The following is a 26,838-nucleotide window of genomic DNA, read 5'->3' on the forward strand; positions in this document are numbered from 1 at the left end:
CTGTTCTCTCTCTCTCTGGTAATATAATTGAGACCTGCTGAGTAACAGCAGACGTCTGAACTCCTTGGTTTTTGTGAAATGCCAACAGTAAGGTGAAGCCACAGCAACTAGTTTTACATTTCTATCCTGCCCTCATGGGCATCCCAGATTGAGCCAGTCCCAATGAATTCAGTGGGACTTACTCCCAGGTTAATGGGCATTGGATTGCAGCATTTGCGTCCCCCCCCCCCCCCCGAAAAGGTCCTCTGGACACCCATGCCTGCCTGCCATCACGGAGCTCAGGACAGTATATATGGGATTACTAGGTAGCTACCCATCTAGGCACTGACCAGACCTAGACCTGCTTAGCTAGAGCAAGGTGGTAATATCATATGTCCTTAGGCCAGGGGTTCTCAAACTTGGGTCCCAAGATGTTGTTGGACTACAACTCCCATCATCCCCAGCCACAATGGCCTTGTGCCTCCCATCATAATGGGAGTTGATGGGTGTTATAGTCCAACAACATCTGGTGACCCAAGTTTGAGAACCCCTACCTTAAATCTCCCCAAATAGTTTTTCATTATAAAAAAAAAACAAAAGGGCAACTCTGAATGTGAACACTTCAGATCTAAATTTACTATAAAAACTTTGAATTATGTCAACATATTTATTTATATTAAAAATAAGCCTGCTGTTAAGACTGTTGTCCTATGCAGATGTTTCTAATGTGAGCTCCACCATGAGCAGGGAATACCTAGTTTCCTTATTTAGATGCTTGGTTGGAAGACCCTGCTTTGAGTAAGTAGCTACAAAAGCAGCAGGTCTCTGGAAAAGTCTCAGAGCTGTGTAGGAACACAGCACAAGAGGTTTTCAGAAGGCAAAGAGGTTACAGGTGGGGTGGGGGTATTTCCTGGCCAATACCATGGTACCCGAAGGCTGTGGGGAGCAGCCCCACACAGTCTCTGAACAGATCTTTCCATTCTGGGAAAAACTTGGTTAGTCTACCTCTCACTGGGTTTCTGCAGGAGAGAGTGAGCATGATGAACAAAAGGTCCACTTTTGGTTGGCAGGCTTAATATAGGTGTTAGAGTAAGGATGTTCTTGAACTTCCTTTGTCCTCTTTTACTGTACTTTGGCTGGGACTGCACTGGGCATGATGCTGCTACAGTATGTGGACTAACAGAAATTCTGATGCCCCCAAAGTCTACTCGAAGGCAGAAAGGAAAGACACAGCTTTCTACTTCTTCAGTACAAAAATCTGCCTCTTATCCTGACCTGTGGAGTTATACTCATACGTATGAAGTAATATTGGAGGCAACAGGTGAAATATAAAAGGCAGATAAACTCTTTGGCAAAATATAAGAGGCAGATAAATGTAATACATACATACATAAAATAAAAAATCCTAATATATCCTTCAGAAAGCATTGTCAAAACAAAAACGATTCGCCACCCATCAACTCGCATAAAAGCCTTTGGTACTCAGCTATTAGCCACCTAATGGCACAGTGGGGAAATGCTTGACTAACAAGCAGAAGGTTGCTGGTTCAAATCCCCGCTGCTACTATATCGGGCAGCAGCGATATAGGAAGATGCTGAAAGGCTCTCATGCTGCATGGGAAGAGGCAATGGTAAACCCCTCCTGTTATTCTACCAAAGAAAACCTCAGGGCTCTGTGGGCGCTAGGAGTTGAAACTGACTTAATGGCACACTTTACATGACTTTCTCAGCTATTAGAGTGATAATTCAGAAAACTGAGAAACTAGCTGTGTGTGTCCAGGTAGTCCTTCCGTGTTTGTTTCTTGAATAGTGGCAAAACACTTCGGAAACTTAAGGGATTTTCAGAATCAGCTTGTAACCATTTCTTGTCTGCTATTCAAAGTATTCTTAAAAAGATATTTCAGGTTTTCCAGTGGATGCACACATGCTCAAGGACATGCTTAAAGTAGTTCACTAGATTAGGCCTACATTTCTAGAAAATGTAACACCACCAATAAAAGGACAAGTTTGCACACAGACAAGGGTAATATCCATTAGTCTTTAAGAGTAAGCAAAACAGATAATGTTTTGGCTTAATGATGCCCTGCTTCCAGCAAGGATATGAACACACCCAATAAATAATGACTTAAATGCTAGTCTGCTTGTTTGTGCCCTGTGCATTTTCAGTCAGAAGACCCAGGCATTGAGTGTTTGGATAGACAATTGTGAACATATGTAGAATGTCACTCCACCACCATGTCCTCTCTTCTTCTCTCCACTGTACTTCAAGACAGCCAAAAGGACTTTGAGATTAGAGGCGGTGAGACTTCTATGCAGGTTTGTGCCCCATCCTCCTAATTCTGAACATTATGCACTAGTTGGAATTGTTGTGCTACCAAGTATCATCCAGAGTTCCTATGTAAACATTTTCAGTGGGCTGATAATTATGAAAGCAAATAGAAGTCATTTGGTTTGTGATTAGTAAGTTAAATCATTAAGATGTCATCTCAGGGCAATCTTCAAACCTGGTTTATTTCTCAGCCATGACTTGTCCAATTCTCTAATTGGCAAGCATGAATTTCATTCTACAGGTAATAAGAACAGTGAACTGTTATAATAGCAGCATCCAATGGCAGGCTGGAATTGGGCCCAGTTGCAGTGGGTTTTTCCTGCAACTCAATTACCTCAGATAAGTATGTGGGAAAGGAAATATTAACCGCTAGCTAGAGCCACACTCTAGCTGCTATATGTTATACCATGAGCCACATGACATCATACAATTACTGCTACTGCAGTAGTCAAAAATCTGTGTGTCCGACATCCTTCTCCGCATGTACAAAATTTACTCTGAAGAACCATGATGCAGAGGAGATAGATGTACTTGCAACTGCAATGTATTCTAATTACTGCAGATAATATTTTCCCTCTAATTATGGATCTGTAAAGGCTTACCCTGAAAATCTGAGCAGCGGAACTAAGACACCTAATAGGTTAAATCACCTTAACTGAAGTTACAGGAAAGCTGATCTCTTGGAAAAAGAAATTAAGCTGGCATGGAAAATGAGCCAATAATATTAAGTAAAGATATGGACTGAATGCCTTATAACTTCAACACAAAGCTCTGCTACATATAACATTGCATATGCAAGTCGTCAAAGCTTGCCATCAACTTCTGCTGGATGTGTTTGCGCGATCTTGTTACCTTCGACATAATAAGCTGGGACACACTCAACCATTCAATTGGATATATCTTAGATTGAGCTGGATTCCCCATCGACTCCTCCACAAGCACTATGAGCTGTTGGAAAGATTTATATAAAATGTTAACCCCTGCCCAGATAATATTAATCACCTGTTTCATATCCAATTCCTGAATGCCCACACAAAAAATTAGTAGAACTATTCTTCAGTGAAGAACAGAGAAGCCTGGCATTGCCATTATAAAAGTTTTAGGTAAGGATAAGAAGCTTGTCGACTTTAAGATAGAGAAAATAGGGCTTCATAACTTACTGCAAGCCTCCCACCTCTCTCCCACCCTAGGTAATTTATAACTCAGCCAGAGCTATGGCCATTCTGTTCCTGACTGGGTCTCTCCTGCTTACTTTCCCTGTACTTCAGCACTTTCAGCCACAGCATGTTCCCAGTCCCAGCTCCTATGGCAGTTTTAGGCTACTGGAAATGTAGGGAAGCATCTTTTTCTGGGTAAACTGCTTTGATAATGTTTGTTAACAAGCAGTATATAAATATTCCTAGTAGTAACAGCAGCACTAACAGAGAAACTGTGTCAGGGGGGCATTCTGGATGCAAACACTGCTGAAAAGGGCCACAATCTAGGACCAGTGTAGTTTAATAAAGAACACTAGCTGACCCCGCACAGAGCATCTGTACAGTTGTGCACTGAGCCTGTGGCATCCCCCCCCCGCAGCTCCCTCCCTCCCTCTCTCCCCCGCAGCTCGCTCGCTCCCTCCCCCCCGCAGCCCGCTCCCTCCCCCTCCCCCCACAGCCCGCTCCCTTGCCGGCCCTCCACCTCTGCATCCTGACTGGTGCCATTATTTCTCTCCGCTTCAATGTCTGGAACTCTTGCATGCTCTAGAGCATCTGTGCGTTAGTACTTGATTGCTCCCCTAACCTCAGAGATCTCCCCACCCTCACTTGAGTTGCACTCCTGCTCCTCCTCCATCCCATTGCTTCCATCCCCCTCACCCTTCTTGGTCGTGGCTGCTGCCGCCTATTGGCCAAGCTGCAGCCCCCTATCCCGAGACCTCCCCACCTCACCCGAGCCCCGCTCCTGCTCCTCCCTCCAGGAGCAGCAGCAGTGGTTGACCGGGCCATTCCTTGCTGCCGCCACCACGGCCGCTCGTTCCCCTCAGGCTGCTGACAGGCCCGGGCCCATCCCTTGCCTGCCTCCCTCCCTCTGACAATGGCCTTGGTAGCCCCAAACAGCAGCAGTGGTTGACTGGGCCCTTCCTTGCTGCTAGTGCTGCCATGGCTGCTGACAGCCTCAGGCCCATCCCTTGCCCTTTCTTCTGTCTCTCTTCCCCCTCGCTTCTTTTTCTCTTTCTCTCTCCTCCACTCGCTCTTCCCCACTCTTTCTTCCTCCTCCCTCTCTGAGTTATTAATTTACACAACGGCATCCTACTTTTCCTGAAGGGGCTCTTTCCTCCCTCATGACCCATCTTTTTGCAGACCCCTGCCTGCTATCCTTTTATATAGAGAGATTCCTCTCCTCTACAATCAAGAATATCTTGCAACCAGTAACAGTTGCATTCCAACTGACCTTAACCATCACAGGCTCCTCCTCCTTATCTGCATAGGGAATCCCCACTGCCCAATCACCATGGTGCTTCTGCTCTCACAGGCTCCTTCTCCCTATCTGCATATGGAATCCTCAATGCCCAATCTGGTGCTTCTGTCAGCCAATCGCCTCCTTTCTACCACATCCCCATGCATGGCCCGTCTTGGAGAATTAATAATATAGATATAGATGTTACTATATATATATGTGTGTGTGTGTGTGTGTGTGTGTGTGTGTGTGTGTGTGTGTGTGTATCAGGAGAAAATTGCTTTGTGAACAGGTGGAAACACATCTTTGCATGGACAGGCAGCTTGCCCTACGCCACTTCACCCCTTTTGTACACCTTCAGAACCACAAGGTCTTACGCTCCCCCCCAACTTTCTGGAAAGCAGTTTTACTACCCCTCTTCACCTGTACACAATTCTCTGAGTAAGACTACATAAAGTGGAGTATCCAACTACAATAGAATCTTAACTATTAGGGATTATGCAAGTTTCCTGAGAGAAAAGCTCAAATGGTAATATTTTGCTTGCTCTGCATCCACATGGCATTTCCTAATTCATACAAAAGCACAGATTGTAGAACAGTTGCTTATATTCTTTTGCATCAAAGAGACACTGAGAAGTGAGGTGGAGACAACTAGAAACCTCAAGAACAAGTATTCTAGCAATCAGTGTGATTTGATCTACCCAACATAAGAAGTGTGAAAGATAAGCATTTCTGAGCAGCCTGTGTTCCTCTGAGAGAATTTTACTACAACTTGAAGAACCCCAAATAAGGAATCACCAGGAGTTAAGATCAAGTAAGTTACAGTGGTGTTGTTAGTGTGCTTAACATCAAGTCCGTTGTTGCGGCTGATTAGAATAGTTTCATAGGCCTTCATGCTATCCTGTGGGAACAAGCCAGAATGTGCTGAAACACTAAACCACAATGATACAAAGGGTCACTATGCCTCTACAGGACATGCTGAGGTTTATATTTTGTGCATTACATGGACGCTCAAGAAAGCCAAATTGAGTTTCCCCATGGTTTTAACTTTAGAATGTCATTTAATTGATCTGACCTTTACACTGCTTGGTTCTCATATGTGCCAGGCATTTTTGAAGGCTCTTGAATAAAATACTAAGTATATACAATACCAGGGGACAGTGATTTAGAAACTTCAGCTAGTGGCATCCACACTGAAGCAATACCTCAACATTCCGCCCCCACCCCCTCAAAAAAGTGTTGAAACCTGTAATATTTCATAACAAATCAAGTTCTCTCATGGACAGGCCACCCAAATGTATTATTCTTAAAAAGGATAACATAAGAACAGCCCTGCTGGATCAGGCCCAAGGCATCCTGTTTCACACAGTAGTCCACCAGATGTCTCTGGGAAGCCCACAGGCAAGAGCTGTTGCTTCCCTGCAACTGGTAGTTAGAGCCATCTTGCTTCTGAGGCTGGAGGTGGCCTATATGAGCCCTCAGACTAGTAGCCATTGATACTAGTCCTCCATGAATCTGATACTGTCCTCCATGAATTTATCTAATCCCTTCTTAAAGCCATCCAGGCTCGTGGCTGTCACCACATCTTATGGAAGAAAATTCCATAGGTTAATTACGTGCTTTGTGAAAAAGCACTTCGTTTTGTTGGAATTACTCAATTACAGGACAAAGCAACAACTCTATTTTTAAAGAAAAATGTATCATTTCCCCGAAAACCTTACTAACAATGAGTCTTTTAGGTGCTTTAAGCTGAACCACAAGTGCCATCATTAAATTATCATTATATTATACCTTAATATAAAGTATCTTGGTTGCCTTGAACTGAACCAAAGTCCTAAACGTAAAGTGACAACCAGTCTGAAGTATGTGATTCAACAATTAGATACTCAGAGGATATTCTTTTGAAAGGTGATGAAGGTGATTCTCTGCTCCAGCTACACGTGGAGAAACTATTTCCAAGTCAGCCATTCAAAAAAGAGAAGCAGGAGAGACGGGTATCAAGTATACACAGGGGACTTAGTCCTCCTGCTGCTGGTGTAGCAACTTGCCCATGCAAAGGCTGTTGTCCAGTATGAAAGACTCAGTGTGGCTGATTCTTTTACTGAGGCTGGAAGCTTCTTGTGTTTCCCTGACACTTCCTAAACAGGGGTTTTTAAAAATCTTTTAAAATCCTATTATATGTAATTTGTGAAAACCTTTTTTAAAATTCAAAATTAAGAAGGATTTAAAAATTGTATTCATTTCACAGAGTTGTGCTGCAAGCAAAAAGCTAGAAATTATTCTCTAGGAAATGAATCTAAATCTGTTCAAGATGTGCAAACTGGTTAAAGAACCACTTCTTAAAGTTAGCTTTTGAACCACACACACACAAATACTGATGAACCAGAGCCAGAATAGAAACCAATTTCCTCCTACTTATTAATGGTTCATCTCCCTGACTAAAAAGAAGAAACCAGGTTTCAGACTTTCCTACAACTAAGATGAATTCATCTACTTCTCTCAGTATCAAGTGCAGCTCAAAACTGTAGATATTCAGTATAACTGAGCCCTTGCTGACGCATCCTGTTAATATGTATATAAAATAGGAATTTCTATATCTCTAGTATTTCTGAAAGTGTTGAAATTCGGGACTCTGCTGGACAGAGGTGCTCTTATTACCCCTGGACTTCCGAGTGAAAGTCCGAGGCCTCCACACCCCCTGGGGGCCCCCAAATCCTCTTTAGTCTGTCCTGGGTGGTGTGGTCACTGCATCGCCGGCCTGCATTGCACCGGGAGACCGAGCAGGACCTCTGCTTTAGAGACAAAGTGGGGAGTGGGAAAAGAAATATGTGGGAGGGGAATATGTTAAGTTGTGTGTTGAAATGTTTCTGCTAATGTAGATTTGCATAAATATACCTGTTTTTATATTCTTACATTCTTCTGAGTTCTGTTGCTCTTTTTGCCCACGTGTTAAAAGTATTGCATGTGTCACCATGTGTGTGTAGATTATCCTGCTTAACTTGAAGCCGGGGGTGGGACTCCAAAGGCCCTTAGGTCTAGGCTCCAAAGTTACCTAGGTGCACCCTTGCTACTGGATGGAAAACTGGAATGCCTGTGGGCAAGTGATAGGTACCTGCAGACTTGGAGTAACCCAAAGATATGTCAGTGCTCAAAAAATCTGAAGAGAAAACCAAAGGAGAAAAACCCTGCTCCTGCACTGCCCCCATGTTAGTCAATGCGACATAATGTTTGGCTCAGAGCACAGTTAAATAGTCAACCAGGTGGGTGGAGATAACAGAATTCTGTGGTGAGAGGAAGGCTTGGACAAAAAGAGTGGGAAATTTATCAGCTTGAAGTACACTCCCTCAAGACATTAGGGATGTGCAAGTCAGCTTGCTTCAACATCAAGCTGGCTCGGTTCAGGCATTCGAACTGGACCAGGCCCCCAGAAAGGGTGGGGGGTGCCGGTTCAAGTTTGGACTGGAACAGCCCCCCAGTTCAAAGAACCAGCTCTGGTATGCTTGTAAAGGGGAATCCTTGAGGATTCTGCTTCACAAGTACAGGGCATCCATAATCAATCAATCTGTCCGATTAATGCTAATGCTAAAGGTGGTGTGGGTGGAAGAGTAGCTAAAGAAAGTAGCCTCCGTTGGCCTCCATAACTTTAGAGGAGGCAGAAGAAGGTTGGGGTTCCTCCAAGCACCCCCCCCCATGGCCTCCCAAATGACATCTTGCTGCCACCTCCAGCACTTCTCCATTGCCTCCTCCAAAGATACAGAGGCCGCTTTCTTCAGCTACCCCACCTACCCACCAGTATTTGCTCTAACAGGGATCTCCAGATGTTGTTGACTACAACTCCCATCATCCCCAGCCAATGGTCCCTGCAGCTGGGAATGCTGAGAGTTGTAGTGAACAACCTCTGGGAATCCCTGTTAGAGGAAACAGTGCCACCCTCCCACACCACCTTGAGCATTATGATTAGGAATGTCCTTTACTTGTAAAGGGGAATCCTCAAGGATTCCCCTTTACAAGTCTACCCAAGCCAGCCCACAAATCGTCTCATCTCGGTTTGATGGTCGAACCAGACCAGGCTGGTTTGAATCCAGTCCAAATTGAATCGGTTTGAATCTGGTCTGCACACTCCTACCAGACAGTCACAGTCCCTTCTGCTTCTCGGGTGTGTGTGTGTGGTGGTGGTGGTGGAGATTTTGAAAAGGAGCTTGGACTGAGCACAAGTCACCCCCCACATCACAAAAGCACCCACAAAACAAAACAAAATGTTACATATGAAATAAGATCCAAGTTAGAACAGGCATTCCTATCTTTGTTGCTAATTTTTGTTTTTTCACTGTGCTCAGCCACAGGTAGCTCTTGCACACCAGGGATAGTCAAAAATTCAGTTACCATTCCATTCTTGTAATAACTTAATTTACAAAAAAGGGAACGTGAGAATGCAGCTTTTCTATATTTCATTTCTATGAAACAAGGAGATGGGTAATAATTGTTCAAGTTTCCACTACATTGTGACCTTTCCAGCTTCTTCACAAACTGGGAGCATGACATCTTTATTTACAACACTTTTTTGTCAATGATTCAAGAACGTCAATTATACTGTCTGTTTGCAGCTGCCATCGGACAGCTGCTTTTTCTGCAGACCCATGCACTTTCCCTCATTGTCACAAATACTAGTTCTTCACTGCAGTGCTGGAAATGTCAACTTTTCATGGCGGTTCATTACTGCAGTATCTGTTTTCTGTCTAACAGCCCCTGCTTGCATCATCTGCTGCCACAGCCATTGGTATGGTTTACCAGCTCAGCTTCATAGGCTGCAGTCTTAGCTCTGCAAATTACAAAATAGCCAAGAATGATTTCCATGTGGAAATTAAAGTATTACAGGGGTACATAACATGAAGTGATCCTTCAAGTGAGTAGACAATGGCAAGTGCACGTACTAGGAAGGTGTGAGCAGTAATTTAATGTGTGATCCTACCCACATTTATCAGTGCCAGCCAATGATATTTTGCTGCTTGAAACAGGGCATCAAAGGGAAACTCTCCCTCTCTCCATTAACTTTTTTTCTATGAGAATCACATTCATTCATTTTTCCTTTTGCCACCTCACCCACAGTGGGAATCGTGCAGAAAGCAGCACTCTCTCAGGTAACCCAGTCTGAGGCAGTTCAGGGCTTTAAAAGTAATTACCAGCACTTTGTAATTTGCCCAGAAACATATTGGCAGCCAGTGCAACTATTTTAAAACAGGCATGATATGGTGTCTAAGCAAAACCCGAGAGAACAATCTGGCTGCTGCATTTTGAACAAAAAGAAGTTTCCGGACTACATAGAAAGGTAGCCCCACGTAGAGTGCATTGCAGTAGTCAATCCTAGAAGTTCCCAGAGAGTTTTGAGATCATTCACAGTTTTGAGATCATTAGGGCTGTGTACGTCAGAAAAGGGGATTTCTAGAGTTGGAAACCCCTTACCCCCACCACCAGGAGACATCAGATTGCAGGGCAAGTGCCTTGGGTAGTGGGCTAGTTGTGGGGGTCCTTTAACTGCCCACCCAGCACTGAAATGGGGCAGCTGGGTGGCACAGCAATTCTCGGGAGTTTTGGGGCGGTGGTCAGGGAGTGATATGGTGCAGCCCTGGAAGCCCATACGGGCTTCTGGGAGGACGTGTGGGCTTTTGCAGATTGTAGTCCAGCTCATAAGTTCTCAAAATGGGAGACTTTTCCCACGCTGCCGTGCTTCACTCCCTGCCCACTTTCCCAAAGCTCTTGTTAATCGCTGCGCCGTCAGTGCCAATACTGGATGGGCAGTTAAAGGCCCCCACGGGGCACTTACCTCACGATCTACCTGTGGTATAGATCGTACTACCTGGGCATTTGCCCCACGATCTGATGCCTACTGGTGTGTGTGTGTGGGGGGGGAGGGATTTCTGATGCCAGAAACCCCCCTTTTCCAAATGTGCACAGCCCTAATCATTATCTTCAAGGAGCAGACATAGCTGTCATATCAACCAAAGTGGACAGAAATAGCTCCTGGCCATAGCCTCAACCTGAGACAGCAGGGTGAGGCCTGGATCAAGAAGCATTCCCAAACAACCTTTCCTTTGTGGGAAGTGCAATCCAATCCAGAACAGAAAGTTCTATCACATATCTTGAAGGACTCCTCCTCACCATGAGTACCTCCATCTTGTTTGGATTTAGCTTCAGTTTATTATTTATTTATTTATTTTTAAAACTTTTATGCTGCCCTTCCAAAAGGCTCAGGGCAGTTATTAGACCTCATCCATCCCATAACCACCTATAGGCAGATATTTAGGGGGACTATGCAATTTCCTGATACTGGTGTCATGGAGAAATAGATGTGGGTGTCATCAGCATATTGAAAACATCCTGCTCCAAATCCCATGATCTCACCCAGCAGTTTCACGTAGCATATAAAAACTGATTGAGAATTTCACAACAACCTGATCCATACAGTTTTTATACAAATGAAAAAATAATGCATCAGAAACTCCACCAATCACTCTGATTTCCACTTCATGTAACATGCAGTTTGTACCCCCCCCCAAAGGAAACTGTATTAATGCATCACAAACTCCACTGATTTATCTCTGATCTTCATTTCATACAACCCAAATGAAACACCTTTACATTTTCTGCAGGATACTACCAAAGCCACATTGACTCTATAGGACAGAAGCTCATGGAAAATCCTCACTACATATATACAATAAAATCTTCCAAGTTCCCAAACACAAGGAGGAAGCCCCTGCCCTCATCTGAGCATACCATGGAGCTGTAGAGTGGGAATTTCATTGCCAAAAATCATGTTGCCAGCAAGGATGAAGAAGAATTTGTGCATGCCTGACATTCTTTACAAGATGAAATAGTAATCTAAGGCGATTTAATATTTTACCAAAAGTGTGTACTGGATGAGTAAATCATCTGCACACTGCCTTCATACTCCCAGTACAACATCTGAAGGGTAAATGCACACAACTCCCTGTAGCACTGGGAAATGGGGGGTGGAGCTGATACCTAACAAAAGAAACTATCTATCTATCTATTTAATTCTCTAAGGCATACCCATGGCTAATCCCATGTGCGACAGCTCTCATGAGAGTTCATGAGCAGCTGCCAGATAGCCACGGGTACGCTGCCACCAGCTTCGAGGGAAAGTGCCACTACCCGGCCGGCCGGTGGTTAGGGAAAGCGCCTGCCAGGCCTGCAGGTGGGGAAGAAAAGCACCGGGTGCCAGCCAGGCCAGTGGGTGGGGAGGGATGGAAAAGCGGACTGGGAGGATGAGAACTGACTGGGGCTGAAGGCGGGGAGGAGAGAGAGGGAGAACTAGGGGTGCAGATGCTCTGTGCCTGGTCAGCTAGTAAACATCTATATGCTCACTGAAGAACGAGAAGCTAAGAAGTTCACACGCAATCGTTATCAGAAGATGGTGATCTGGTGGAATATATTAGGGTGCCTTATTAACAAAATGCCATTAACACCAGAAATAATATCACCAGTAAAACTTCTGGTAAAGGGATTTTTAAGCGCTCATAATGTCTGAGCCTTGAGTGGTAAAGTTAACAGAGAACAGTAATACAGCAAGAGACAGCAAAATAATTGTGTGTGTTTATTTTCTCTTCTCTCAAGTTAAAAGTATTTGAGGGGGCAGCACACTGAATTTTCCCTTCGGACATCAAGCTGTCTTGAGCAATCTTGTCGAGGCAACACACAAAAGCTAATAGCTGAACATTCTACCATAATCACCCAAGTTAAATGCTCTCTGGCCTGCTTATTCATTCACTGTAATCCATTACTCCATAATGAACACTCAGTTTTAGAGAAATGATGACCCACCACGGCTGTCCCTGTCATATTATACTGATGATGGCCAAACTATTTTAAAACAGGATGAGTTTATCAACAATTGTGCTTGCAACAAAAATTAGAAGCCAGATTCCCCTCTCCACTGGAACCCTATTATCTTTCAAGTCCTTACACATATAATCTTAGTTATAGCACTTACACTTACATTTATATACTGCTTTATAGCCTGAGCTCTCTAAGCGGTTTACAATGATTTAGCATATTGCCCCCAACATTCTGGGTACTCATTTTACCGACCTCGGAAGGATGGAAGGCTGAGTCAACCTTGAGCCCTTGGTCAGGATCGAACTTGTAACCTTCTGGTTACAGTGCGGCAGTTTTACCACTGCGCCACCAGGGGCAGTGGTAAAGTTATTGTTTTTTGTAAATGATAATTGTTTTCGGAAAGATCACATCAATTTTTTGAAAGCAAATTTGTTTTTTTCTATGAGTTTTTACTAATTTGAGATTGTGGCATTCAGTTACTTTTTCATTTCTGACGGATACTAGAACCACAGACTCACTATGTGGTCTTAGCAAGTCACTCCCTCTCAGTCTCAACTGCAAAATGGGAATGCTACTACTTACTTACCTTACAAGTTTGTTGTAAGGATTAGATCATGATGGTACATGCGAAGCACTTTGCACACTCAAAAAGCATCCTGTAAATGACAATTATATGGAAACCCTTACACTTTAATGCCTTAATTTCCTTCATGCTATGGATCTCCCAATCCAATGTACAAAATGTACTACAGGACAACAGTAAAATACCATACCTTTCAACATGTCCCTATGTTGTATGTAGTAGAATGAAATACTACTGTTTAATGTTATGATACCAGTCACCAGAAATATAAAAAAAACAGAACAGATGTGGTGACTGAAATTGTTACTATAATCTAAGAAACATGTCAGCGAGACTATTTTAAAACAATAACTCATTCTGATTTTTGTAGCACACTACATGCATGTTTCTATCCTCTAAAAAGTGTGTAAAATTACAGATACTTCACCAAAAGATGTGTGGTGAGGGAATACATTGTCTATGGAGAAGAAGAAATCGAAAGTGCTTGCCTGCTTCACATCAAATTATCAGCAGTAGTCCAATTTTGACCCAACTCTCCATCCCTATATATCAGTGTTTTGATCAAAGGTTCAGTGCATCATGAAAACCTTGCAAAATAATAATTTTGTCTTTGATTTAAAAAGTTTGCTCTCTCTTTCCATCCACGTCCTCCTTCATCACTTTAGAATTCAAACACAAAATACAAGAGAATCTGTTCGCTCCCTTGTAAATCAAACTGGATGGTGGCAAAACCAAAATGCATAACTAAGGCAAAAAAAGTGAAGAGAGCTTAAGAGACTTGCACTTGCTTTAGACTGAGTGCCCAATCATTTGTAAAGGCTAATGTCTCCCAGCCTCTGGCTTCACAGGGACAAAAGAATGTATTTGTTGCTAGAAGCCAATACAGAACCTATTCAAGGTAGTTATTGTGCTTTAAAGTTACCCATGTGCTTCTAAACATTTGAGTTTATATGAAGTATGGAATACAAGCTGCCTTGATTGATTGATTGATTGATTGATTAAGTGTGGTCAACAAATATCTATATTAATGTACCAATGCCTATATTAATTTCAGTATTCAGCAATTTCAACAGTTATTTCCTTTTTCATGCGTGTCCAATTCCTGCTACCTTAAACCTGTTTAACTCCAATGATTTATTTTTTTTTTAAAAAAAATAGCTTTTTGATGAAAAACATTAACTGGTTGCTTTATAATTTGCCATCTTTTGTCTTCTTTCAGCAATACATCAAGTATTTAATTTGGTGTTTCCTGTTGTCTGCCGTAGGATATACATTGTTAAAAATCCGAAGAATTGCAGACATAGATGGTGGGTAAAAATCTGTGAACCATAAGTAAGTTCTTATAAGGAACGTACCAAAAAAAAAAAAAAAAAAAAAGATTGTTCTTCAGTCAGACTTAAGCCATTACTTTCTTCAAAAGAAGAAAAGACACAAGTTAAGAAAAAGGCACCGCCAAAGACCTTCTGCTCCAATGTGCATCTCCATGAAGTTTCCTGCTGAGTGCATATGAATGCACTGCGATCTGGGAAAAGGATCCAAATAGGATTTCAAACATCCAAAAATTTTAACTCAAACATTTAGGTATTTCACCATGCTGCTATTCATTCATTCACTGATTTTTTTTTGTCTTAGCTTAAAGAGATGCTAAACAAAAGGAGACGAGCTCTACATGTATTTACCTTCCAAAACTAAGCTTCCCTTACCATGCCCACAAGTCAGTCATCCCTTCATAGCTAAACAAACCATAAGGAACCCCCATGTTCCTGAAGTAATGTAACAAACATGGTTAAGTGAAAAGTTCCTCTTTTAAAAAGAAGGGGTGGTGGAGCAGGTGAATAGAATTTAAAACCATTATACCTCCATGTAAATTGCCCAGAGATGGGGGGTTTGGGGCGGTATACAAACAGGGGCACAAGTAGGACCTAGGGTTGCCATATTCTTGCTTTCCAAATCTGGGTGCCTAATTTGCATATTATGTAAATTGGCTTGAAAATAATTTTTGAGCACGTTTTGCTCCATAACTCCACTTCTACAAGGACTAGAGCTTAGCTTAAAAAAAAAAAATCAAAGCGGAAATCCGGGCAAATCTAGGTAGACTAAACAATCTGGGTGAGCTGCTTAAAATCCAGGTGAAAGCCAGAATTTTTGGGGGCATGGCAACCTTACTGGGACCAGACCTTGGGGCCCAGGTCCGATCCTCTGCTGTGGGGCATCCTCCACAAGGCCTCCACTGTGACCCGCTGACCCAGCCCAGCCACTGAAATGGTGGCAGGCCGACCACCATTGATTTGTTTATTTAACATATATTTATACCACCCCCAACTTACATAGTTGGCCTGGCCTGCCAGGTGGTGGTGGGGAAGATGCTCAAAAAATGTCAGCGCGGGGGGGGGGGGCCTCTCTAAGTGCCGGCGGCAGCGTCTGCATGGGCCGTCAGCTCTTATGTTGCTGGTGGGTGGAGCGACTGGGTGGGTGGGGGGCCTCCAGTGGCAGCGGGGAGGCTGCGCCACTGCTGTGATGTGCAGTGCTGCTCAGCAGCCTCTCGCCTGCCTCAGCTCCTGGTGCAGCAGCTGCATGCAATGACAGCCAACTAGGGATGTGCACGGTCCGGAGCAGTCCAGACCGGCACCGAAGGGGGGCCTTACTTTAAGGGTGGGGAGGGCTTACTTACTCCTCCCGCCTGTTAGCCCCCTCCAGAGCCCGTATTCAACAGAATAACGGGGCGCTGGAAACCAGCCGCCCCCCCCCCCGCCGCCCCCCCCCGCGGGCAGATTTGGCCCAAAACTAAAGGTACAAATGCCGCCGCCGTCGCCCGCCAGCCCTCCCTCCCTCCCAGCCGCCCGAGTCCTCACCCGATCTCTTTGAAAAAAACGAGAGGAGCTAGCGAACAAAGCTCCTCTCGTTAGGGAGTCCTGTAGCATACTGAAGAAGCTTTGTGCGCGCCTCCGGCGATCAGAGGCCCGGTCTACCCGGCCTTTTCCCAGCGGGTAGACCGGGCCTCCGGCGGTCGGCGCGCTTTGCCGCGTGTGTGCGCGCATGCGCGCGCGCAAAGCTTCTTCAGTATGCTACAGGACTCCCTAATGAGAGGAGCTTTGTTCGCTAGCTCCTCTCGTTTTTTTCAAAGAGATCGGGTGAGGACTCGGGCGGGCGGCTGGGAGGGAGGGAGGGAGGGCTGGCGGGCGACGGCGGCGGCATTTGTACCTTTAGTTTTTGGCCAAATCTGCCCGTGGCGGTGGGGGGGCGGCGGGGGGGGGGGCGGCTGGTTTCCAGCGCCCCGTTATTCTGTTGAATACGGGCGCTGGAGGGAACAAACAGGCAGGAGAAATAAGTAAGCCCTCCCCGCCCTTAAAGCAATACCCCCCACCCGGACCCGGACCAGCCAGGGCCAAACCGGTCCGGCAGTTCGGCCATTCTTTAGAATGGCCGCCGGACCGGTTCGGACACACCCCTACAGCCAACCTGCCTCTCCATTCTCTCTGCAGCCTCAGGCCCGCCTCAGCTCTTGGCATGGCAGGGGAAGGGAAGGCCAGTGTAACCATTCATGCATGCTTTCTGTGCCTGGCCCTGCCCGCTGCCTTCACGGTGCCAGCCAGCCCTATTTGGCTCCTTTCTATTCTTTTGTCCATTGAGCTCCTTCCCCGCTCGGTATTTGAATGTGAATCCATGACAAGCAGCCAGCCAGCCACAAGGGAAAGCTGAGCTGAAAGCAAGTGAAAATTAAAAAGTGTGTGTGTGTGTGTGTGTGTGTGTGTGAGAGAGAGAGAGAGCGAGAGAGAGTATGTGTGTGCGTGAGAGAGAATATTTGTTCCTCTATTGCTTAAATCAGTGTGTTTCTCTCTCTTTCCCCCATTCCTGTATAAACTTGTGTGCATTTGAAAGTCTGTGTGATTGTTTCTTCCCCACCCTCACCCCAACTACTGTATAGTGTTTATATGTGGGTGCGCGAGAGAGATTCCTGCTCCCGCAACATACACACACACACAATCTTCCCCATCTTCTCTGTGTGAGTGTGTGTGAGAGAGATTCTTAAACTTTAAAAAAATCTATTTTAGGTGCCAAACGTAAGCCAAAGTTACTCATATAAAGAAATAAGAATCCCTCTCCCACCCACCACCCCAATAGTGAACCCTCTTGTGAGGAAATTAGTCACTACAAGAAGTATTAAAAGCTTTAAAAATAATAGGGAAGAAAAATGTTCGAACAAAATTGATCTGTTTCTGGTTTTTTTCCTGCCTTTTGGTTAATTATGTGCTTGTTTTTGAAGATACTAAAGTCCGAACCTTAATCTGGGGTGTGTGTTCCTTATGTCTCTGCCTTATATTATTAAAATATTTATATACTGCTTTGTTTAGCAAAAAAATTCTCAAAATGGCTTACATAGCAAAATACACGAGAAAATTGTCCTTTAACCCAATGTTTCTCATTATATTTACTGACTATTATTTTGCTTTATGCTTGTAACAGTATATAAATAGCTTACATACTGTGTCTTTTATAAGCATGTAATGGATTACTATAACTCAACTTCTTGAAAGTAGCTTCAGAAATTGCTAAAATCAATATTAAACATTTTCCCCTCCTCCATCACCAAAAGTACATCTTTTTAAATACATTTCCTTCAAAATAAGGCTTTGCATATCAGATCACAGGAAAGTCCCTTTAACAGCTCTCTTGGCCTCGAAATGCTTATCTGTAAATAGGGGTGTGCATGGAACTGGCTGGTCCAGTTTAGTTTGAATCCGAAGTAGACCTGGGCCAGTTCAGTCTGGCACCCCCTCAAGCCCCCGCCATCCTGTTGGGGATGTGTGTTCATGTGGCCTGTTTTAATTTAATTTTTTAATTTAAAACTTACATGGGTCATGCCAGGCCACGCAGAGGCCTATTGCGCTGGTGCTGCGGCCTCCAAAATGGCCACTGCGCTGAGGGGAAAAGACAGAAAATCAGCGAAAGAACAGCCGAACCGATTAATGGAATAAGGCAGTCCAGTGGGGGGAGGGGGAACCTGTATGGAACCCCTGCCACTTTGGACAACTCCCCGCAGAGGAAGAAAGTTTTAAAAAATTAAAATAAAAAATAAATCATGAGTCCTCAGTGGGGTTCGGTCCAGAGTTGGACCCTACAGGGGTGGTTCGGTTCAACCCCAAGTAGTCAAACCAAACTGGATCGGCATCAAACACATTCGACGTCGAACCTGTTTGCACATCCCTATCTGTAAATCCTAAGAAATTGGGGTAACTCCATATATTCCATTCTTTTGTCATGTTTGAAATCAGATTGATGGCTATATAAACCTAAATTGATAGCAGATGTGTGGCTTTCCCTTCTGTTTGCCATATACTGCAATCACTTTAAACTGTAAACCCAGGCCTATCAAGATTTCAGTACATGTTCAATTTTCCAGCAGAATATCTACATTTGTACTATTCTTTCTAATGCAAGCTACCATGTGAAAACATGTGAGAAACCTCTTGGAAGTATGCACCGAGTTATTTTCCGTGCCTCTCACTTCTTATGTCTGGAACCGTAGGGCTACCTGTAGCCATGACTCATTTTGTTGTCCTTGGTGTACATATTTTGCCAGCCCTCAAAAAAGTCAAGTGCTTTCTTCTCATGTCCTTCTTCCAGAGTCCTTGGAGTACCTTTGATAAGTTTCAGATCCCTTTCTGAGGTGTGGTAGTTCTAAATTATAACTCCCGAGACAGCATGCTGGGGAATAAATGGTTTTTGTAAGTATGTGTGTGAGAGAGAAAAAGAGAGAGAGTGAAATGTGAATCTGAGAAAAATCTTTAGTTTCTTTCGGCCAGGATGTGGTTTTGGAGTTACTGATCGTGGTTAGAGTACAGGACTAGGACAGGGGAGACCCGGGTTCAAATCCCCATTCAGCCATGATACTTGCTGGGTGACTCTGGGCCAGTCACCTCTCTCTCAGCCTAACCTACTTCACAGGGTTGTTGTGAGGAGCAACTTAAGTATGTAATACACTGCTCTGGGCTTCTTGGAGAAGGAGTGGGATATTAAAAAAATGATTAAAATAAAATAAAATTATTGAATAGTAAATATCTGTTGAGAATAACAGTTGAAAAATCTGATACTTATATTTATTTGTGTTTTTAACACATTGAGGATTTCTTCTAAAGAATACTGTACAAAATGTGATATTTAAACAGATTGTTTATTTTCTTCCTTTGAAAAGGAGGAGCAGTGCGCATTCTGTCAATAACTGGCGTGAATGGTACTTTCCATCAGGTTGTAATTTTGGCTTAAAATGAGATTTTTCCTTTAAAATGGTTATAGATTATTGCAGATTATTGTAAACTCATTAATTTCTGAAATAATTCGTTCAGAATAAATCCTGAAAAATGAAGTAACAAAAGTAACAGATTTTTTTTTTAAAAAACACACACAATATCCTGCTTAACACTAACTTAATACTTAACTACAACCCAGTACAGTTAGTGTAAAAGAGTTCAGTCTAATTCCCTATAAGACCCCTGCTAACTTGGCAAAGAGGCAGCTTTTAATGTAGTGATTCTCTTTATTTAGCAGGGGGAGAGTAACTGGCCCTATCCACTGCCTGCACAGTACTTCCAGTGATTGTTGCTGGTGTCTGTCTTACGTTTCTTTTTAGATTGTGAGCCCTTTGGGGACAGGGATCCATTCTGTTTATCTTATTTATTTGTTATTTCTCTGTGTGAACCGCCCTGAGCCATTTTTGGAAGGGCGTTATAGAAATCGAATAAATAAATAAGTAAATAAATAAATATAACTGATTCTAGTGAGAGTTAATTCATTTAAAATGAAGCACTTCAAAGTAAGAGGGACATTTCAATGGCTTTTAACTGAAAAGAAAAACTGTATAAAAATGGGAGGTGGGGGGAGACCAGAACAAAATCGTCAACAAGCACATTCTGCATGAATATACTTGTTCATTCAGTTGCTCTTTGGGCCCTCAAGAACCCATGTGTTAAAAATGCCGTGTGTGGGGGTGGGTGGGTGGGGTGTTGATGCTTAACTTGTAGCAGCAGAAAGGGGGCCTCCAAAAGCCTTTAGGTCTAGGCTCCAATATTACCTAGGTGCACCTGTGTATACAAATATAATTTAAAAAAAGAAACAAACACCATACTGTTTTCACTATGATGGGCACACACAGAGGTGATACATGTAGACTAAACTAGCTGAGGAAGAGATCAGTTTCTTGACTATTTTGGTTTGATTGAACTCTCTGACAGTTTCAGTTACTATTAGCCATTTTGGTCCCATCACTGAAATATACTTTATAGTTACATGCAATTTCCAGAAAAAGTACAAGAGGTGGGGGTGTCCCAGCCCCACCACACACAAATTCCTGGGTTAGGACCTGGCCATGCAGAGGCCCATTGCGCATGTGCGGCAGACTCCAAAATGGCCACTGCAATGGGGAAAGGTCTGGAAAGGGCCAAAGACTGCTCGAACTGGGCGATTTAAAGAATAACGGACGTCAGCAGGGGGAGGGAGAACTTTTGTGGACCCCCTGCGGCCTCAGAGAAGCCCCCTGGAGGAAGTAGGTACAATTTTAAAAATATATATTGTGAAAAAATATTCAGTCTGAGGAAGAGAGAAACACTCCCTTAGCAGGGAGCTTGGGTGATGTGCCCATATCCTTTCGCACAGGGGATACTCCTCCAGGGGGTGAGGGCCTCTTAGTAACGGGTGATTCGACCATTAGGGGCATAGAGAGATAGATCTGTGACTCACGTGTAGACCACACGGTTACTTACCTGCCTGGTAAGAAGCTTGTGGATGTCACGCTGCGTCTAGGTAGGTAGGTAGGTAGGTAGGTAGGTAGGTAGGTAGATAGATAGATAGATAGATAGATAGATAGATAGATAGATAAATCTTTATTGTCATTGTCCTGTGCAGAACAACGAGATTGAAAAGAATCTACAACCACTACTACAGGACCTAACAAGAATAATCTAAACATATACCCATACGCCCCCAACGTTGTTGGGCAGTGCTGAGGAGGAGTCAGCTGTCGTGGTGCATGTTGGCACCAATGATGTTGGGAAATGCAGTTGGGAGGTCCTGGAAATCAAATTTAGGCTGCTAGGTAGCATACTGAAGTCCAGGACCCCCAGGGTAGCATTCTCTGGAGTGCTACCTGTTCCACGGGCAGGGACAGTGAGACAGGTGGAGTTGAGGGACCTCAATGTGTAGATGAGACGGTGGTGCCGGGAGGAGGGGTTTAGATTCATTAGGCACTGGGATACATTTGGGGGGAAGCAAAGCCTGTACAAAAGGAACGGGCTCCACTTGAGCCAAAATGGAACCAGACTGCGGGCACTAAAAATTAAAAAGGTCACAAAGCAGCTTTTAAAATGACGCCTGGGGGATTGCCGGCAGGAACAGGTGAGGGTGAACATGTTTCGGATAAACCAGAAGGGAACAGAGAGGAGCCAGGAGTTGAGCAGACGGAAATATAGGACAGCTTGCCAAGTAGGTCAAATGATGGTAAGAGGAATAGCCCATGCCAACACCAGGTGAGGGGCCTGGTGTATAGGTGTCTGTATACCAATGCGAGAAGCCTCTAAGACAAGATAGGTGAGCTGGAGTACTTGGTTACTAATGAGAACATAGATATAGTGCGTGTAACAGAAACCTGGTGGAATGGTGAGAACCAGTGGGACACTATTATTCCTGGATATAGACTCTATAGAAGGGACAGGGAAGGGAGGGTTGGGGGAGGAGTGGCACTGTATATCAGAGAAGGGATAGATTCCAATAAGCTAGAAAACCTAGGTGGACTGGAGTCCTCCACAGAATCATTATGGGTAACATTATGAGGACTGAAAGGAAATGTGTTACCCATCACCCTCTGGATCAAAGCGCTGAGAGTGACCTGGAGTTGGAGAAACAAATAAGAGAGACGTCAAAGAGAGAAAGGGCAGTAATAATGGGCGACTTCAACCACCCACACATAGACTGGGTAAATTCACATTCAGGTAATGAGAGAGAGTCCAAATTTCTAGATGTGCTAAATGACTGTGCCTTAGAACAGTTAGTGGCAGAACCAACCAGAGAGATGGCGACTTTGGATTTAACCCCCGCTAACTTGGCAAAGAGGCACATTTTAACGTGGCGATTCTCTTTATTTAGCAGGGGGAGAGTAACTGGTCCTATCCACCCCCAGCACAGTGCCTCCAGTGACTGTTGCTGGTGTGTATCTCATGTTTCTTTTTAGATTGTGAGCCCTTTGGGGACAGGGATCCATGTTATTTATTTGTTATTTCTCTATGTAAACCGCACTGAGCCATTTTTGGAAGGGCGGTATAGAAATAGTAATAATACTAATACTAATACTAATAATCCTGTGTGGTGCCCAGGACCTGGTGAGAGATGCAGAACCATTGGGTAGCAGTGACCATAGTGTGATCCAATTCAGCATATATGCAAGTGGAGAATTGTCAAGGAAGTCCAACACAGATGCATTGGACTTTAGAAGAGGATACTTCTAAAAAATGAGGGGACTGGTAAGAAGGAAGTTGAAAGGGAAAGTCAGGAGGGTCAAATCACTCCAGAAAGCCTGGAACTTATTTAAAACCACAGTACTAGAAGCACAGTTGAAATGTATACCAAGAAGGAGGAAAGGTACCACCAAGTTCAGGAGGATGCCAGTGTGGCTAACAAGTAGAGTCAGGGAAGCTATAAAAGGGAAGAAGACTTCCTTCAGAAAATGGAAGTCCTGCCCAAATGAAGAGAACAGGAAGGAACATAAACACTGGCAAAAGAAATGCAAGGAGACAATAAAGGATGAAAAGAGAGGGTTTGAGGAGCATATAGCAAGAAGTGTCAAGAGGAATAACAAAAACTTGTTTAAATATATCAGAAGTAGAAAACTTGCCAGGGAGTCGGTTGGCCCCTTAGTTGATGAGGGTATGAAAGGGCTTATTAAGGTGGATAAGAAGCTTGCAGAGAAACTGAGTTCTTTGCATCTGTCTTCATGGCAGAGGATACTGACCATATACCCCCTTCAGAATTGACTTTTTCAGGTTTAGCAGCTGAAGAACTGGGTGAATTTGAGGTGACAAGGGAAGATGTTCTAAACTGTCTTGAAAAGCTAAAAATTAACAAGTCACCAGGGCCAGATGGCATCCACCCAAGAGTTCTAAAGGAACTCAAATATGAAATTGCCGATCTCCTAGCAAAAATATATAATTTGTTCCTACAATCAGGCTCTGTACCAGAGGACTGGAAAGTAGCCAATGTGACTCCAATTTTCAAAAAGGAATCCAGGGGGTATCTGGGAAATTACAGGCCGGTCAGCTTAACTTTGGTGCTGGGTAAATTCATGGAAAGCATACTTAAGGACAAAATTGTTAAACATATAGAACAGGCCTTGTTGAAGGAAAACCAGCATGGCTTCTGCAAGGGCAAGTCTTGCCCACTACCTTTTGTAGTTCTTTGAGAGCGTCAACAGGCATGAGGATAAAGGTGATCTAGTTGACACAGTATACTTGGACTTCCAAAAAGCCTTTGATAAAAGTTCCCCACAACAGGCTCTTGAGTCAACTTAGCAGTCATGGGATAAGGGGACAGGTTCATGTGTGGACTGGTAACTGGTTGAAGGACAGGAAACAGAGGGTAGGAATAAATGGACAGTTTTCACAATGGAGATAGGTAGGAAGTGGGGTCCCCCAGGAATCGGTACTGGGACCAGTGCTCTTTAACTTATTCATAAATGATTTAGAAGTTGGGCTGACAAGCGAAGTGGCCAAATTTGCAGATGACACTAAACTTTTATTTATTTTATTTTATTTTAATTTATTTATTTATTTATTACATTTATATCCCGCTCTTCCTCCAAGGAGCCCAAAGCGGTGTATTACATACTTAAGTTTCTCCTCAAAACAACCCTGTGAAGTAGGTTAGGCTGCGAGAGAAGTGACTGGCCCAGAGTCACCCAGCAAGTATCATGGCTGAATGGGGATTTGAACTCGGGTCTCCCCGGTCCTAGTCCAGCACTCTAACCACTACACCACATTGGCTTGGTGTAGTGAGATCCACAACGGATTGTGAGGAACTCCAAAAAGATTCCTCCAAACTGGGTGAGTGGGTGACAAAATGGCAAATGCATTTCAATGTAAGCAAGTGTAAAGTGATGCACATTGGGGCAAAACACACCAACTTCACATATACACTGATGGGAACTGAGATTTCAGTGAGTGACCAGGAGAGAGATATTGGGGTCATGGTGGGCAGCTCATTGAAAGTGTGTGGCAGCTGTGAAAAAAGCTAATTCCATGCTAGGAATCATTAGGAGGGGGATTGAAAATAAAAATGCTAATATTATAATGCCCTTATACAAATCTATGGGCACATCTGGAGTACTGCGTATAGCTTGGTCACTGTATCTTAAGAAGGATATTGTAGAATTGGAAAAGGTGCAGAAGAGGGCAACCAAGATGATCAGGGGCATGGAGCACCTTCCTTATGAGGCAAGGCTACAACAACCTGGGGTTTTTTTCCTTGGAAAAGAAGCAACTAAGGGGAAGCATGATAAAGGTGCATAAAATTATGCATGGAGTGGAGAGGGTAGACAGCGAGAAATTTTTCTCCCTCTCTCACAACACTAGAACTAGGGGTCATCCCATGAAACTGAAGGTTGGGAAATTTAGGACCGACGAACAGAAGTACTTTTTCACATAGCACATAATTAATCTATGGAATTCCTTGCCATGGAATGTGGTGGTGGCCACCAGCTTGGATGGCTTTAAAAGGGGTTTTGACAGATTCATGGAGGACAGGTCTATCAATGGTTTCTTGTCTGGTGGCTGTGGGCCATCTCCAGCCTTAGAGTCATGATGCCTCTCAATACCAGTTGCAGGGGAGCAAGAGCAGGAGAGAGGGCATGCACATACCCCTGTCTGTGGACTCCCCAGAGGCATCTGTTGGGCCACTGTGTGAAACAGGATGCTGGACTAGATGGGCCTTGTGCCTGATCCAGCAGGGCTGTTCTTATGTTCTTAACCCCCCTGGAGGGATTTGGCTCAACTTCGAACCTGTTCACACTTGAACCTGTTCGCACATCCCTAGTATGACCACCTGTTCCCTGAATTGGTGCTTTTCATTATTATATTGAATACCTAGACAGCAAAAGTTCTTCGTTTGGATAAATTTCATGAACAGTTCTCTATTTATACATTTTAGGTTTATTAGCAAATATTGAAACTTTAGTTGAATGTAAGTCTTGCACTTTGCAGAAACTTGTTCTGCCTTTAAGATGACATGCAGACCAGACTGGATTTGTCCCAAAGACATATATGAAAGACAATATAAGATACATTTTGAATGCTATTGATAATATTACCCTGGAAATCAGGAAGGCAGCGATAGTTTTTCTAATGCGGAGAAAGCCTTTGACCATTTGGAATGGCAATTCATGGTGTTGAACAAGATGAATTGTGGATCAAATTTTCTTTCATGGATTCAAAGAATTTATCAGGAACAAACAGCAAACATAATGGTGAATGGGAGAATATCTAAAACATGTCCCATTATGAAGAAATCGACAAGACAAGAATGTCCATTCTCTCCTTTATTGTTTATATTGGCTCTTGAGCCACTATCAAGGAAGATTCAGCAAGAGAATAAGATATGTGGAGTTAAGATGGCCAGGCAAGAACATAAAATAAAGTTATATGCAGATGATGTGGTGCTTACAATTACGCAGCCAAAGGATTCATTAGACCTGATAATGGAACATATACATCAGTACAGCATGGTTTCAGGTTACAGGATTAATAAAAATTAATCCTGTAACCTGAGTATTACATGGAATTTAGCGGAGGAGGAATAGCAATATTTAAAGGAAAACAATATTAGTTTTAACCGCTCAAATAGTTGGGGATAAATTTAATGGCTGCTAATAAAGATTTGTTCAAAAATAATTATCTATTGATGTGGAAGAATATATTGGCTGATTTACAGAGGTGGAAAAAGTTAAATCTTTCCTGGCTGGGGAAAGTATCGATAGTAAAAATGAATATTCTACCAAGGAAGAATTTTTTATTCCAAATGATACCAATAAGAACTGAAGAAAAGACACTGAATGAGTGGCAAAGACATATACATTCTTTTATTTGGACCTATAAAAGGCCTAGAATTAAATTTAAGATCATGCAAGATATAGAGGATTGGCTGTCCCAAATCTGAAGTTATATTATCAAGCTAGTTGTTTGACTTGGATCGTAGACTGGATTAAAGCACCATACAGAGGAATTATGAATACAGAAGGGGCAGGACTTACAGATGGGTTACATGAATATTAATGGACTGATACAAAAAGAAAAGATGAGGGTATAAGAAAACATTTTATTAGAAACAGTTTACTAAATGTTTGGGACAAGTATAAAAAAAGAATAAGCCTGGATTTATTGCCTTTAAGCTTCAATATTTAAATATATATTTTTACAAAGAGGAATATACCAAAAAATTTGAACAATTGAGAGAAAAGGTGTATAATTTACAAGGTTTAACTGCTGGTAAAACAAAAATGTAATCAGTTGAGACTCTCTATTCAGAGGGGATAAATGCTCCTTCGTGGTTTCAATACTCACAAATAAATAGTATAGTTCAGAAAGATACAAAACACAAGGCGGGAAGTTAATAGATTTGATGG

General features: G+C 43.2%; 1 protein-coding gene and 1 long non-coding RNA gene across 3 annotated transcripts in view; both read right to left on the reverse strand.

Moving 5' to 3' along the window:
• LOC128344807 (uncharacterized) overlaps window positions 1-4,833 on the reverse strand; it is a 50,001-nt gene extending 45,168 nt beyond the window's left edge. The window contains exons 1-2 of the long non-coding RNA XR_008316065.1: window positions 4,598-4,833; window positions 3,161-3,256 (exon numbers count right to left, since the gene is read on the reverse strand). This is a non-coding gene — a long non-coding RNA (uncharacterized LOC128344807). The remainder of the gene's footprint in view (window positions 1-3,160; window positions 3,257-4,597) is intronic.
• ARL15 (ADP ribosylation factor like GTPase 15) overlaps window positions 1-26,838 on the reverse strand; it is a 232,166-nt gene that overhangs the window by 55,629 nt on the left and 149,699 nt on the right. The gene's annotated exons all lie outside the window — the stretch shown is intronic.

The sequence above is a fragment of the Hemicordylus capensis genome, chromosome 2 (assembly GCF_027244095.1).
Source record: "Hemicordylus capensis ecotype Gifberg chromosome 2, rHemCap1.1.pri, whole genome shotgun sequence".
Taxonomy (NCBI): domain Eukaryota; kingdom Metazoa; phylum Chordata; class Lepidosauria; order Squamata; family Cordylidae; genus Hemicordylus; species Hemicordylus capensis.